The sequence below is a fragment of the Schistocerca americana genome, chromosome 2 (assembly GCF_021461395.2).
Source record: "Schistocerca americana isolate TAMUIC-IGC-003095 chromosome 2, iqSchAmer2.1, whole genome shotgun sequence".
In the NCBI taxonomy this organism is placed as follows: domain Eukaryota; kingdom Metazoa; phylum Arthropoda; class Insecta; order Orthoptera; family Acrididae; genus Schistocerca; species Schistocerca americana.
This window is the reverse complement of record NC_060120.1, coordinates 478,839,169-478,853,984: the sequence shown is the minus strand read 5'-3', so window position 1 is coordinate 478,853,984 and position 14,816 is coordinate 478,839,169. Positions and strand designations below refer to the sequence as shown.

The window sequence follows — 14,816 nt, the reverse complement described above, 5'->3', positions numbered from 1 at the left end:
TCGTCGGAACGACTGATTCTGCACATAGAAAAATCAAAGCAACCTTGTATGAAACTAATAGGGAAAGCGTCAACATTCAGAATGAAAGAGGAGTTCCATTGCTAAACGCAAAGGAGACAGCAGATATGTGGAAAGAGTATGTAGAATAGTAGGCAGGTTCAAATGGCTGTAGGTTGCAGCGCTTATTCAGAGAAGAGCAGACTTCTACAGAATAGACAGCCCGAAGAGCTGCATAAACGTAGTCTTTGGACTGAAGACCACGACAATAAACAACGTACAATAATGTGAAAATATTGTAACTACAATTTTTAGAAAAGAAGACGTAATGGTCACCGCTACAGAGTCTATGACCTACAGATTTAATGTTTGCAGTATAGAAGGAAACATTTTTGTGAACGTCTGCATGCCGTCTGGATCTGCGCTGGTACAGTTAAGAGGGTCATTTTTCGTGAAGAAGTTATGAGAGTAATCGGATCTGAAAAAGCATTGTGCTAGCTGGTGATGTTAGCTGTGTAGTGAAGCTACAGGGCCAAGTTCCCAGATAAAATTACTGACCAGAAGTTGAACAACGTTTTTGACCTGCAGGCTACACACGACAGAGTGGTACATCTTCTCTTGTATCCAACAGGCCACAGCAGGATAGATAGAATTTACGTTTTGAAGTCTTGAGTAACAAATGTGAAAGAAACGGCTCCGCGTCCCCTGTGCTTAATGTACGAAGTCTGTTCAGAAAATTCCGGAACATTCGTAATTTCGTGCCAATGGTGTGTTGGAGCGAAATGCCGTTGGCACCCCTGCACACGCCTGTGTTTAATATGTAACGGCCCGAAATTTCATCGTTGTAAGTCTTTTACTTACTGTTCAGTGCTGTATTGAGTAGAACGTCGTCTCGCACAGTTCGTGAATTTCGAGGTGGCAGAGTTAGAGGAGCAACGCATCTCCATTAAATTTTGCGTGAAGCTCAAGAAAACCCTTACAGAGACGCACCAAATGATGTAGAAAGCCTACGGCGACGAGTGTTAAAGTCGCAGTCGGTGCTACGAATGGTTCACATGGTTTAAAAATGGCCGAACAGAAGTTAACGATGATCCTCGTTGAGGATGCCCTTCCACGCCTACCGACGACGCTCATGTCAGGAACTTCTGGGAAATTGTGTGTGACAACCGAAGACAGACTGTCCGAGAGACTGCTGAAGAACGTAACATTTCAGTTGGGCAGCGTCACGAAATGCTGACACAGCATCTTCGAACGCGTCGTGTTGCCTCGAAGTTGGTCCCACGGCTCATGAGTCAAGAACAGAAAGACCTTCGCCTCGCAATCAGTGAAGAGCTTTTGGATTGCGCAAATAAGAACGAGATGTTGCTTAAGAGGATCGTAACTGGTAACAAGACGTGGGTCTATAGTTATGATTTTGAGACCAAGGCTCAATCTTCGCAATGTGTCGGGAAAGGTTCTCCAAGACCAAAAAAAAGCTCGTCAGGTCAGGCCAAATGACAAAGCCAAGCTGATAGTTTTTTTGACTTTGAAGATTAGTTCATCATGAATTCGTGCCACAGGGACAGACTGTTAATCTGTGGTACTATAGGGACGTGTTGTGACGCCTGCAAGAAAATATGAGAAGCAAACGTCCTGAAATATGGTGGGGCAATTCATGGCTCTTGCATCACGATCTGTTTGGTGCGTGGCTGTTGCACAAAAAGCGAAATCGCTCTGTTGCCTCATCCTCCATACACTCCAGACCTGGCCCCTGCTGACTTTTTTTATTTCCAAAGTTTAAAACCCCTTTGAAAGGACGAAGATTTACAACGACAGACGAGAAAAAAGAAAATTCGCAGACGGCGCTTCACGCAGTCCAGCAAGAGACGTACCAAAACTGCTTCCGGAAGTGGAAACTGCGTTGGAAGTGGTGTATCAGCTGTGGAAGAAAGTGTTTCGAAGGAGACCATGCGCAAAAAGTAAAAGGTAAGGGCAGAAAAATTTTGTGGACGAAGTTCCGGAATTTTTTGAACAGACCTCGTATCAGGGGAGCTACCACAGCACATTGGTTGTTACGTAAAGGACTTTTTGCTAAGGAGGACGCGGCATGTTATCTTGGATGGAGACTCGCCGTCAGATGTAGAAGTAACTTCACGTGTACCCCAGGGAAGTCTGTTGGGACCCTTGCTATTCATGTTATACAATAATGACCTTGCAGGCAATATTAATAGTAACCTCAGACTGTCAGCAGTTATCTATAATGAAGTACTGTTTGAAAGAAGCTGCTTAAATATTTAGTCAGAGTTTGATACGATTTCAAAGTGGTGCAAAGATTGGCAATTTGCTTTAAAAGTTCAGAAATGTCAAATGTGCGCTTCACATAACGAAAAAACGTAGTGTCTATGACCATATTATCACTGAGTATGGTAACTGTTGGAAGCGGCCAACTCTACAAATACCTGGATGTAACACTTTGTAGGGATATGAAATGAAGTGATCACACACGTTCATTCGTGGGTGATGCAGGTGGTAGACTTTGGTTTATTGGTAGAATACTGGGGAAGTGCAATCAGTCTACAAAGGAGATTGGTTACAGATCTCTAGAATATTGTTCAAGCGTGTGGGACTAACAGGGAATATTGGACGTGTACAGAGAAGAGAAGCGCGAATCGTCACAGGTTTGTTTGGTCCATGGAAGAGTATCACATAGACACTGAAGGAAATGAACTGGCATACTCTTAAAGACAGGCGTAAATCTTCAACCCTTTACATATCGCTCACATACGGCTCATGAGGATAAGATTAGAATAATTTATTACAGCACGCACAGAGGCATTCAATCATTCTTCTCGCTCTCCAACATCAATGGAACGGGAAGAAGCCCTAATAACTGTTAACAATGGGACGTACCCCCTGCCGTGTGGTTTGCAGAGTATAGATGTAGATGAATATGTAAAATAATAACGTGAGCACGGGTGTGCTGCCGGATCTCCGTGCCGGCACGTTCACAGGAGCTCAGTCCGTCAGTTCACCTGATGATGGGGACATGTATGATCGCCGAAATATTGTGCCCGTTGGACACTATAGACCGGCAGCACACCCGTGGATATTTTGACTATCAAATACGCCGGGAGAAACTCAAGAATCATTACATGTATTGCTCCTGTCGGATGCACCTTTCCTAAATCGACAATTGCTCTGAAATATGATTGGTGGATTTTATAGCGACGTTTTCCACTTCGTTCACAAAGAGAACAATGGAGGTGATGGAAGAAACACTTAACAGCGTGTATTTGTAACCGTTTATCGGCCTCAGCCACAGTTACTTTGCGCGAACACTACTCACAAATTACGCCTGGCATCTCGCTAAGTTCAAGCATTTCTTCCAGCGAACATGAGAGCGAAGATTAAAAGTGATTCCGCAAAGTAAAAAAAATAATTTATAAGCAATATTGATCAAATAATCCCTTTAATGACTAAAACACATTCTTTAAAATTTTGAAGATAGTCGGTGTCAAATAGATGAGCGAAAAGTCGTCTACAACTAGTACAGAAACCAGACTGCAGCTGGAAGAATTGAGGACATGGAAGGGAATCAGGATTTGCAATGAGAGTGAGACACGACTGTTGCCCATCCTTGCAGTGCGCACATTCAGCAAGCAGTAAAAGAAACCAAGAACAAATTTTGAAAGGGCGTTAAAGTTCATAGTGAGGAAATAAAAGAACTTCAAAAGGTGACGATGACATTGTAATTGTGGAAAAGACGGCAGAGTTAGCATTTTTGGTATTAATGATTTGGTCAGTTTCGATGAATGTCATGCCACAAGAACTAAATTCTATACGTGCTACTACTGGCTAAACGAGACGGTTAGTGGAATCAAGAGAAATCACTTCTAGAAGTGTGTGAGGATTCTCTAATGAATGATCCAGATTCCAGGAGATGATAAGTACACCCCTTTGCAACCTCCCCCCCCCCCCCCCCCCACTCCCTCCATCCCCTGTGAACGTTTGTGACGTAAGTTCTATTCTTCTTTGTGTTGCAATAAACGTAAGATGAAAAAAATATTCCTTTTTTTCTGAGCTATTCGTCAGTAGTGCTTCGGGTTTCATATGAATACATATTTACGGTCTTGCAAGCGCTTTTCTGTTGTCCAGTCAGACAAAAAACTAGCCAGCAAATCTAATGAACGTTTTCACAGCACTTGTAAAATAACTATTTGTACAATTACTTTGCTCAGAAGATATTCAGTACTCGTCCGAAACAGGCATTAATATAAGAAAATGCAACAATTGATTGTGTCAAAAGATACATCAAATACAAATGCGAGTGTGTCCCACAACATTTCGCGAAATGCGCCAAATATTAATTTTTTCTGCCGTATACGAGACGTACATGCTGTATGTAAAAGTTATTTTTCGTTATTCTATATTCTATCTGTTAAGTATAGTGACACTTTTACCTCTCAAAATAGTGTTCTAAATACAGAATTGTTATTCCGCGAAAGGAAGAAGTCCTTAAAACAACTGTTGTTGTGGTCACGCTGAGTATAGCGAGAACGCGTGGTTACTACTAGAAAAGATCAACGGTTTTGTTACAAGAAATTACCACGTCCAGGCGCCAAATGAAAGGTATTTCACGACTACGCAAGAAGCATTTTACGTACGACACTGTCAAGTTCATCTTCATACAAAGGCGGAAAAAAAGCGCAGTAAATAGGACACGAGTGATTATTTTCCCATCCCCTGCATATTTCATTCAGCAGCGTCGTTTTTCATCAATCATCTAATCAGCTGATAGCAACGATAGTAACAAACCTCATCCACGGCAGCATTCTTCGCCATTTTCGCAAGTTTACATGCATTTAACATAACCAACGGTGTCGCTTGCGGCCGGCATGCATCTCTCGATACTGCGCTGTGCTGCCATCTATCGGATGAACGTTCGACTAGTGCAACTAATGGCATACGGTGAGACTCTTTCAATCCTGGCAAAGTGGCAATGCTCGCCCTCTGGTGGACACAAACCGCATACCACAGAACCTTTATAACATGCACAAATTGTTATGTTTGTGGTATAAACAAGAATTAGTAACCATAGCAACAAAATAATTACAAGCACTATGACAATTACATACCTTGCATGAGGCAACATCTGCCCGGCTAGCTCAGTCGGTAGAGCATGAGACTCTTAATCTCAGGGTCGTGGGTTCGAGCCCCACGCTGGGCGCACATTTTTATCATGCGAATACATTCCATGAAGACTGAAATGCATTTATACACAATACTGGAGGCCGTTGCTCCCCGTGCGGCGCCGTGGCTTAGTTGGTTAAAGCGCCTGTCTAGTAAACAGGAGATCGAGGGTTCGAATCCCTCCGGTGCCTTGCCGTGAAAAAATTTTGTCTTTCGCTAAACCATCTCCAGGGTTGACCATGGAAAGAACGTTCACACTTTACTACGTGCTTCCAACGTGTAAGTCGCAGCAGCTTCCGCAGACAGCTGCACCTCGGAAACAGCACGCGTCTAACAAGCACTCCGTAGAAAGTTCACATAATTACAACGTACCGTCAGGCCTACGTTGGAACTCTCTAAACATGTTTTTGTATGCGTTCTTCTTTGAGCGTTTTGTAATATTTATAAGAATTTCTGTCAGAGGAATGAAACCGCCGCTCTGCTTAGTCGTAGACTTTTAGACCAGAGTTAGCACATACTTGTGACAATTCATTTGAAGGAGTCGGAGAGAGATAGTCATAAGCCACATTCAACTAGTTTTGAGATACAGCGACTATAAAGTTTCATGGAAGTATAAAAATGTTGAAGACAAAATAGACACTTCCTTTTTGCTTTTCATTATTCTGTAATACACTGCAAACCTTGTGTAAAACACACGATCTTCTTTATGTTACATTATATTAATTTTAGAGACATTTTAATTATGATGTGGTCGAAAATGGCTTATGACTGTGTCTCCCTGAAAATAATTTAGAACACAAAATACGTTTTTAAGGTTTTGTTTTGAAAATTATATAACAACTAGTAATTTTTAACAATTTTTGCACTTTCAAATACACACATACACAACAGATAAGTCAGTCTAACACTTTATTTCACACTGTAAATGTGAAATCAAGGAAGTTCTTCTAGGTCATCATCATTCACATTATTTCCAGCCCATGACCGAAAAAAGCTTTGATATGCTTCAGGTATGTATGCCATAAGAGACAGTATGTCATCGATCTTTTCTGATTAACTTGAAGTGGCTTTCTATATTTTATTGGCAGCTGAAATAGATCTTGGTCAGCAGGTCTTCCTTTCCTCTTGCTAGGTAGATTTGCTGACATGAAGGTTCCTGTATCTGACTATAGCAGTGGTTCACACTTAGCATGAAGGGATCTCTATACTCAAACTTAAATTGAGTCACTTCACTAAAATGAAAGGGATCTCCAGATCTGAATAGAGTGGGTATCGAGATTAATGACTTCAGATCGCCCAAGATTCTGAAGTCTTGTTTATGCATTTTCGTCACAAAGAAATTTTTTGGGCTAACAGATTTGACTACTTCTGCCCATTCATCTGCCATTTATACTACTGGAGGTCTGTTTCTCGCATAAATTTCAATGCGACCAAAATCACGATCGCAAGGAAGTCTAATATGACCTACAATGGGGAAATAATACTGCACAGATTCAAATCTTTTGGTGGCAATGAGAGTCATTTCTAGGGCAATAAGAGAACAATTCTTTGCCTGGCCCTTACAGTTATCTGTGATTATGTGGAGATTTTTGGCTTGAGTGTTAGTTATCTCCAAATATTTTAATAAACAGCTCCCAACTTCATCTGAATCCCTTCCACCGTCTTTCTCACTCCACAGAAACATGTATCCCTTATTTGATCCACAATTGTGGATACAATAGTTATATGTCCATATTTTTCTCTTGTAGAATGCTGTTCCAAATGTTAGTTTTGGCATGGGAAACGTTTCTTGCATGTCCACTACTATTACATGGTGCTCTTTCACATTCTCTTTAGCCAGAGAAATTACATACACGATCATATTTTGCCCGCTATCAGCCTTTCTTTGATGCAACCCATGTTATTTTTTTCCTTTGTTTAATTTCTTCTGCACATAATTCTGGGTTACTCGTTGCTGTTAGAAAGTCTTCACATGTTGAACAGGTGTCGACTTTCGGTAGTTTGAAGTCTATGTTAAATTCGGACTAAAAACTGCCCAGAATTTGCTTTGTGATACAGTAGGGGCACCCTTTTCCATGCAGCATTCAGAGTATTTGTTCCGACATAGGGATGCAGTTGTGAGATCACATCCGAAATATACTTTGTTGGGATCCTGCTGCCTGCTATAGTGACTGTTGTATTTTGGTATAGCATTGAGGTAGTCTCTGACACCTTGCACAGCTTCGTCTTGAAATTTATGTGGATGACTGCCATGTTTGCCTGAAACAAAAGAGCACATGAGTTAAAACATTACTTCGTGTTATTATTATACTTCAACATAATTTTATTTGGTGAAAATGGATGCCTTATAGTAAAATGTAATACACAAACCTCTTCCATCTTCTTTTGAAACTGAGCGACCCAACTTCATTTGCTGTTGCAAATTCCTCGCTCTTCTTGTGTGGTTCCGTAAGCCATGAACGCTGAGGAAAGCTTGCTTGCAGATCATGACTTCCATTCCATTTACTTTCACATTGTATGAAAATGTCACAGCTCTAGATGAAATTTGCTTTGTAGTCTTTTTTGGATAGCTGTGAAATAAAGAAATGTGAAGCAGAACAAGGTAAAGTAAATTTGTGACAATTGGGCCATTCATGTTTAAAAAAAAAGTGAAACGGACCTTTGCTTTTTTTTGTACAATTTTCATACAACACGTTAGGAAAATTTTCTGAGCATTTAAGTTTCCTATGTCCCAAGACGAGTGGAAAATATTTTCTTCTCCGAGTAGTTTCGTATAGCACGTATTTGAACAACTATGAGGACTTCCCGAAGACGCTGCCTGAACAGTCTTATTGGTTTTAGAAGACACATACTGCTGCCCCGCGTTACGTCGATGTTTGGTCTTAACTTTTTTCCACTCATCAATTTACGCTTTCTTTTTCTTGAAGAGCTTTGTTTCTGGGGTGATACTTCATTTGCTCTGCTTATTTCAAGCTGTAATATGAATAGAAAAATTGTCACAGAACTTCCGTGAGATATAGTCACAAGCCACACAAATCATAATATGCTGCTGAAATGGCATTGATAATAAAAATATTCTTACAAGTTCGTAGCTATGACAACTATATTATTACTGCAATCAGTAGTCATTCAAATTAGGCTCTAAAGGTTTCTCATTAGCACAAAAGACGACGATCAACTGTGAGAGAAATAGTATGAGAAACAAAGTCACAAGCCACTGAACAATGATTACAGTACCAGTAAACAATTTTTTTGTATACTTACCGAAACATCTTCTGAGCTAGTACTGTTGCTTGATGGGCACCAAGACTCGTCACCAACGCTGTCAAAATGATCAGAATCCTCACTTACACTACTGTCACGTGTGAATATCTCAATTTCGACAAAAGTGTGGCTTATGGCTATATCTCTCCAACCCCTTCATTTGTTAAACTATACTTGAATCTCAACATTCAAGTATAGTTTAACAAATGAACTGTCTCAAGTATGTGCTAAACTCATTCAGGTATAATGTAACAAATGAATTGTCATAAATATGTGCTAAACTCTGGTCTAGGCGGTTTAATTCCTCTGACAGAAATTCTTATAAATATTACGAAAGGCTCAAAGAAGAACAAATACAAAGACATAAATTTGATTCTTGGTAATATTTAACAGCTAATGATGTGTTCATTACTTTTGAACTAAAATGCAATCAACAAACAATTACTATTTACGCTACGTTTGCGGATATTGCAGCAGGAACAGCTACAATGGCTTCCTAATGTTATTCTAAATGCACTCACTGAACTGTTTCATTCTTGATAGAACGATGACTATGTGGAAACTAGTGTGGTGAACGAAAAAATTGACCAGGTGCAAGCAGCACTCGCGCCAAAATTAATTATGGACGAGTATATAGACAGTTCATTAAATCTGAGAGTCGATGATCTCAATGATTTTTGCTGTTATTGTCACAATATATTTGTCCCACCGATTTCAGTATTTTCGGGAATGGTTTAATTTTAGTTTGAAGTCGGACAACAAATGTTAAAAGAAATATTTTGTGGGATATAATTATAAATGAAAGATTTTCCGATTTTTTTGTCCATTACATTCTCTGTGAAACCTTTCTTCTTGCTAGATTTAATGATTGTACGTCCAGGGGGAAGTACCCTACGGATTTTAATGAGTGAGTTTGCGAGTATCAAAATATGTGGCATAAATGGCCGAATCGTTTGATTGCATTGACTTCAGAACAACATTTTTGTACCACCAAAGGACTAAAGACCATAGTTACGCGACTTAAATATCAGCTTGATACGTCTACCCGATCCTGAAGAAAAGGGGGCTTTAAAAGACGGACGGACAAACAGATAGTCGCATAACAAGTGACAGTTTTTTTTTTTCGTGTGATATAGTTACAAATGAACAAATTCAAATTTTTCCTTTTACTTGTACTGTGAAATCTTTCTTCTTGCCGAATTTCATTATTTTGGACCAACGGGAAGTATGCTATAGGTTTAGATGAGCGAGTTTGTGAGTATTAAAATATATGATATAAATGGCCGTATTTTTTTATTCCATTGACGTAGAAGCTAACGTTTATTGTACTGCAAAGGGACCATAGACCTTGCTGTGTGACATAAGTTTCAACTCGCTACGTCTACCCATTCCTCAGAAAGAGGAGTCTTAACAGAATGGACGGGCGGACAGACAGACAGTCTTATAAGAGAAGGTGAAAAAATTACCTTCGCGTGATATATTTTTTGTCGTGTCATATACTTCTAAATTAACAATTTTCTGATTTTTTCTCTTTACTTAGACAGTGAAACCGTGCTTCTTACCAAATTTCATGATTCTAAGTGAACGAGAAGTACAGTCGAGGTTTCGGTGAGTGAGTTTGCGTGTATCAAAATACGTGTCACGATTGGCTGTGTCTTTTGATTGCATTGACTTAGATCATTTACTTTTTTACATGGCCAAGGGACCGGAGACCTTAATATGTGGCGTAAATTTCAATATGATTCGTCTACCGATTCCTGAGAAAAATGCTTTTGAACAGTCGGACAAACAGGCAAACGGACCATAAAGTGATACAATAAGCATTCCGTTTTCCCTGTTGAGGTATGGAAACATAAAAAAGTGTTGCTGTCTTCCGAGACTTGCCCTCAGCACGTAACAAACATTGGAGAGAAGAACTCTAAATGACGAAGATCATTTCCTTGCTGGGCAGTACTGTACACGGAGTAATTCGCCTGTTCCTAGTGTACTCTGACCATTCCACAAACTGAACAGCGGCCTGGCACAAAATCAGTTCTCTCCTCCACACGGTTCAACCTACATAAACACAACCTATCAGAAACCGTGTCTCACAAATTTATTTGCGCCGAAGACGGACGTCGGTCTTTTGACTCAGCGGAGCAATACCTCAGACGTACAAGGAATGACAGACAACCTGCGTGTATTGCATACATAATTCTTGAGATGGAAGCTCAAGCCATTCCATTTGAGAAACGAACATGCACACTGGTGACAGCATAACAGTTTCGACCATCTAGTCATTATCAAAGCACGTAAATATTGCTTGGCCTATGGCTGCTTCAAAACACGCAAGATATCAGTATTTTGTTGAGACTTCTACTAAAGGACCACTGTAGTCACCAAACAATTTCATAGCCACTGACTGTAATAAACTTTATAGTGAATGACATTATATAGTATTCAAAGACAATGCATCACAGTTCAATAGCACTCCAAAGTGTCTTTGGACAGGTCATTTACTTACTGATAACATCGTGGGGAATATGGATGCTAATGTGAAAAGTGGCAATGATATTGTTGGAAAGACTCACTGGAAATTGGTGAGGTACCGATGCAAAAACTTTGAGAACAATATTGGCGTTTGTTGACAGCAAGCTCGTGCGTGAATACGGAGCAGAATGCAGAAGCGAAGACGGGTTATACCGATCAAGGTATAGTGAATTGTTAATTCAAATAAATGTTAAAGTTTGACAAGCCGGGACACTATCTCAAACTGGATAAGTCGAGGTAAGCAATTTGAATTTCTGCTTCTCCCGAATTGCTTACCATTGCCATTGCCATAACCTTAACACGTTAATGTCTAAATAAATTTCTAGATGAAAGATAAAAATCAAAATTTGCGGTGCTTTAGAGATACCCTAAACACTGAGGAGCATGCAGCAGTTGTCAGAAGCATTGGTAGCTTCATGAAGAATCAGCATCTACTGACTCCGGCATTAAAAAAACAGTTAACGTTCCAGTTATTAGCACAGCGAATTCCCGACACTCGGCATTAAGAGCTTAATCATTGCACCGAATCGTTGTGTAAAATTGTATCTGATCGCAGTGCTTATTTCTCACCATTTTATCGTTCAAAATATGTCGTGGGTATGATGGTCTTAATAAATGAAAGACTCAAGAAGCGCTAGTAAGAACTGGGTTTACTTCCACAACCTGTAACTACCGCAGTTAGAAGATTAGATTGCGAAGACGCTGACAGTGCGACAAGACGGCAGATTACAAGAACTACAGACCAGATTAGGCAGTGACTCATCCAGAATTTGTTAAGTAACTCATGTCTACTTCTAGCGTAATTATAACCAAATCTCCTCTGCCGCCGTTAAGTGGTATCTGAACCATTCGTGTTACGAATATTGTCCTATGTATTTTGTGTCAATTCGACATACTGGAAGCTCCGATAGCCGTAGCGATTCAAAAGGCAACGAGAAACAGTTCCAGTCTCGCTCTGCTTGACGATAACATGTGACAGAAACCAGTGACTGCTCCTAAGCAGAGCGACCAATAAATATGTGTGGCGATCTGGAGCATGCGGATGTGAAGCGTGTACATATTCACCACAGAGAAACGAGGAATTCGACGGGCGTTTTTGGAATGTGTTCTGTCTGCACAGGAAACAAGCGCCCCCAGTTTGTTTGTTCGAAGCCGTAGGACAATAACATATAAAAAAAGTTCGCATGTGTGTGAATTCCTAAGGGACCAAACTGCTGAGGTCATCGGTCCCTGGCTTACACACTACTTAAACTAACTTATGCTAAGAACAACACACACACTCATGCCCAAGGGAGGACTCGAACCTCCGGCGGGAGCGGTCGTGCAATATTGTATATCCACGCGAAAGTCCTGTACAGTCTGTTATCACGTGGTTTCTTATGCTTTCACGTTACGTTAACGACACAAAGTGCTTTTGAATGGGGGAAAAATCGAAATTGTGTGATTACTGTGTTAGTCTATAGTCTTTCCTGATTACTTTGATATTTACTTTATTGGGTGTAGATTGAAAAGCGACTGCTGTATACTAAATGTTGAATCATTGTCATGTATGCTACCATGATCGCATTATTTACATTACAGAAAACCATTAGTATTTGCAAAAAAACTGGGAAATTTTTTCTTGCAACGATTCTGTTTGGGGTACATCGTATACGCTGTTTCCAGCATCTGTAAATGATCATTTTTGCTCCTCTATATTTTCGCTTTGGTGAAGTGTTTTGCTTATGTCCTGCTGACAGTTTGTTGCCTTAGTGCTACAGAGTTTTGTGAGTCTATATATTAAATAGAGTGCAATTAATACCAACAGTGACAAACATCGGGAAATGGGATGAAAGAAAATTTAAGGGTAAATAGTTTACAAACAAAACAGTATGTACTATTTAGAAGTACAATGTATCACTTCTTTAAGGATGAATCAATTTTTTGTGTTAAAAGTGATGCTGTTTGTAGCAGTGGGATGGAGCCAATCTTGGGACTCTTTTGATATGAAATTGATATGCTAAGTAATTAAATTGATAAATTAAACCACCTCTCCCCCTTCCCTTATCCTATTGGTCTGCTAAGTGGTTGCCTTCCCCCACACTCCTCTCCCTCCCCCTCCTCCCCAACCGCTCTGGGAAAAATTCAATTCTGAGGCAGTTACCCCCTCCTGGGAATTTCCCCAACTCTCCGCTGCCCTCCCCCATTTCCATCTTAATTTGCATGTGGAAATTGGAGAGATAAAGACTTCGTCTGTGCTGAGTTGCTATAGAGGAAGGGTCTCAGACATTAAATTCAAATCAGTGTCAATAATATACTGTTCAATTCAGTTTGGATATTCTTTATTTAATCAGCTTGTGGCAGACAGGGCACCTGCCCTCCCCTCTCCCACTTCCCTCCTACCTACCGCCATCTGGTATTTGGTGGGAAAAATGCTCACAAGGGAAATCGTACCCTCCCTCTCATTCAGGAGTAAGATTGCCCGGTGGATAGCCTGTCGAAAACTGAACACAGATCAAGCATGAAAACAGAAAGAAGGTGTACTGACCTGTGAAGAAAAGAACCAAAATAGAAACAGTGAATGGTCCAACTCAAGATGTGCAATCGAGCAAATATGAAGAACCATAGCGCCATGCTTATGTGCTCACGGTCTTTCACTGAGAAGGAGGATCTGCATTCAAATCTCTCTCGTGCTTCATTTTTTACTTACAAAGTTATGAACTGACCATCCAGTTTTTGACGTATCTGTTTGCTGTATTCAGATTTGTGTCTGTGTCGTGGTGTGACGTCTGTCTGCAACAGCGAGGTGTAAGGAAGGGACCTCCAGATGTATGTACCTCCTATTTGCTCTACACATGTACCACATGTTATGAGTCTTACGTTGGAAGTTTTGACTCCTGAAATCCTTATAACATAGTTCACACCCGTTTATTTGTTGTTTTCATTTCTGTGAGAGGTCCATGTGGCATCTCGCCTGCCTTCACTATTCATGACATTTACTTGTGACGGTAATATACTCTTACCACATGACTCATATTCTATAACCAACGTATATATGACAGTTGCCAAGATACAGAGGACAGACACATTAATCAGCGGATGGACACTGTTTAATTTTGTGAATAAAAATTGGACATGAGGGAGATTTGAACACGGATCTCTGTATTTATAGTGCGATACTGTGATCACACAACCACACCGTGTGCTTCTACCTGTACACTCGTGGCTGTATACGTTGAATTTGAACAGTTCGCTGTTTCTATTTTGCTCCTTTTTTCACAGTTCAGCAGCAAATCTTCCTGTTTTCAAGCTTGATCTGCGTTCAGTTGTTGAGGGGCTATCCAGTGAGCCATCCTACCACTAAATCTGAGGGGGGTGCGACGTGGTTTCGGTTCAAATGGTTCAAATGGCTCTGAGCACTATGAGACTTAACATCTGTGGTCATCAGTCCCCTAGAACTTAGAACTACTTAAACCTAACTAACCTAAGGACGTCACACACATCCATGCCCGAGGCAGGATTCGAACCTGCGACCGTAGCAGTCGCGCGGTTCCGGACTGAGCGCCTGAACCGCGAGACCACCGCGGCCGGCAACGTGGTTTCGGCTTAGCTGCTGGACTGGGAGGATCTCGCGGCACGAAGTGGGCAGTAGATTCAAGCGATATATTCTTTATTTTTTTAAATATTAATTAAACTAATTATTCAATTCGTGGCAAATTCTGGACTGTGGTTCTCGTAATGTGTGCGGGAAAAATAGCCCACTCTTGTGACGTCACAAATGCGATATCAGAAATTATCAAATTAATTGTTTAACACTCACCACAACCTTACGGTGATTCTTCTTCGTAATAAAACATATTTTCAACATTTGAAAATCA

At 40.5% G+C, this 14,816-nt stretch overlaps 2 non-coding genes across 2 annotated transcripts; both read left to right on the top strand.

Annotated features, from left to right (window-relative positions):
• Nucleotides 1-5,130: 5,130 nt before the first annotated feature.
• Nucleotides 5,131-5,203, top strand: Trnak-cuu. Its single transcript has one exon. It is a non-coding gene; the product is annotated as a tRNA-Lys (tRNA).
• Nucleotides 5,204-5,283: 80 nt separating this feature from the next.
• Nucleotides 5,284-5,357, top strand: Trnat-agu. Its single transcript has one exon. It is a non-coding gene; the product is annotated as a tRNA-Thr (tRNA).
• Nucleotides 5,358-14,816: the final 9,459 nt, after the last annotated feature.